The sequence below is a fragment of the Schistocerca piceifrons genome, chromosome 3, assembly GCF_021461385.2.
Source record: "Schistocerca piceifrons isolate TAMUIC-IGC-003096 chromosome 3, iqSchPice1.1, whole genome shotgun sequence".
NCBI lineage: Eukaryota > Metazoa > Arthropoda > Insecta > Orthoptera > Acrididae > Schistocerca > Schistocerca piceifrons.
In genome coordinates, this window is record NC_060140.1 from 609,270,724 (window position 1) to 609,273,072 (window position 2,349).

Consider the following 2,349-nt stretch of genomic DNA (forward strand, 5'->3'; position numbering starts at 1 on the left):
TGAGAAGAAAGTATTATTTTTGTACAAGTATTTTTCAGCATTCTGTTCAAATTTTACGAAACATTGCAATTCAATATTGTGTTGGGCACAATACAAAAATGTTAAAAATTGTTACTCCTTTTCGTTACGCAGTCATTCACTTTTATCCATGTTTGTCGCAAATGGTGCAAAGATCTGCACCGAGGGGCTTTACCACATTTTGTGGGGTAGAGCCCCTCATTTTTTGTTTCAGCTAAATTGTAAAGTGCTCTGTGGCTAATAATCACAAGGAGCAGTGATTCGGATGATTTGGAAGTAACAGACCAGTCTATGACTTAAATTTGAAATCGTGGAGGAATCTACTCCTCACTCACCACAATATTAGAAAAACTAAAAATTGTTGGGCCTTACCCCCACCTGCCCTACGCCCTTCTATGCTGTTTCAACTCCACGCCAGATTTTACGAATTGTAGAAATTGGTGAGTGGTAGCATGCTAGTCTCACGGTAATCCATGATGAGATATTTTTATTGGGTGAAAGATGTGAAGAGCGTGGTGGACGGGACAGTATCCCAACATATCTGTATCGAGGTAGGGACATCTGCCACTGTGTACGCCGAGAAATCCCTGTTGTCATTGTCAATGTGGTCAACGCTCTGTCTCAAGATTCAGTGCCCTTAAAACCTTTATCATGTAAGATCTTGCGAATGCTGTTATGAGCAACTCGGTAACTGATGCTGCTTGGCACTCTCAATAGTGATCCGTAACATTATCATACATCACTTGATAGACACTGCTGGATAAATTTCTCTTCCAGACTTCTCTAAGCACTGCCGTGTTCAGTAACACGTTTTCATGTTGCTGTTACATTTTTTTTTTACAACGAACCTAGTATTTAGCAGCGTTTAACAGCGCTACACAGCTGGCTGCGCCTGGGCATAATCTCTCCAGCTGTCACCTCCGAGAGTGAATATGACCGGACCACGCTGGAGACGAGTCACCTGATAAATAACTTTTAACTTTTAGCTTTGTTTTTATTTTAAAAATAGATACCTAATCTCGTACCCTTACGTTCATTGTGTTGGTTTTGTTTATTTACCATATTTCAAGAAATACCATCAATATAGTCTCTCCGCTACATATCCCATCTGACTGCATTTCATTTTCATCGGAAGTCGTTACTTTATCTCTCGCTCCAGTCCTTTGGCCTAATCCATTAGTTTTCTTGTCTCCTAGCATTCCCCTACAGTGTTAGCTGAACAACCCTTAGTTTTTGAATGTCTTTCACCAAATAGCACACTATAAAATATGAATACGTTTTTCGCCAAATAGCACACTGTTGTTGTTGTGGTCTTCAGTCCTGAGACTGGTTTGATGCAGCTCTCCATGCTACCCTATCCTGTGCAAATTTCTTCATCTCCCAGTACCTACTGCAACCTACATCCTTCTGAATCTGCTTAGTGTATTCATCTCTTGGTCTCCCTCTACGATTTTGACCCTCCACGCTGCCCTCTAATGCTAAATTTGTGATCCCTTGATGCCTCAGAACATGTACTACCAACCGGTCCCTACTTCTCGTCAAGTTGTGCCACAAACTCCTCTTCTCCCCAATTCTATTCAATACCTCCTCATTAGTTACGTGATCGACCCATCTAATCTTCAGCATTCTTCTGTAGCACCACATTTCGAAAGCTTCTATTCTCTTCCTATCCAAACTATTTATCGTCCATGTTTCACTTCCATACATGGCTACACTCCATACACATACTTTCAGAAACGACTTCCTGACACTTAAATCTATACTCGATGTTAACAAATTTCTCTTCTTCAGAAACGCTTTCCTTGATATTGACAGTCTACATTTTACATCCTCTCTACTTCGACCATCATCAGTTATTTTTCTCCCCAAATAGCAAACCTCCTTTACTATCTTAAGTGTCTCATTTCCTAATCTAATTCCCTCAGCATCACCCGACTTAATTCGACTACATTCCATTATGCTCATTTTGCTTTTGTTGATGTTCATCTTATATCCTCCTTTCAAGACACTGTCCATTCCGTTCAACTGCTCTTCCAAGTCCTTTGCTGTCTCTGTCAGAATTACAATGTCATCGGCGAACTTCAAAGTTTTTATTTCTTCTCCATGGATTTTAATACCTACTCCGAATTTTTCTTTTGTTTCCTTTACTGCTTGCTCAATATACAGATTGAATAACGTGGGGGAGAGGCTACAACCCTGTCTCACTCCCTTCCCAACCACTGCTTCCCTTTCATGTCCCTCGACTCTTATAACTGCCATCTGGTTTCTGTACAAATTGTAAATAGCCTTTCGCTCTCTGTATTTTACCCCTGCCACCTTTAGAATTTGGAA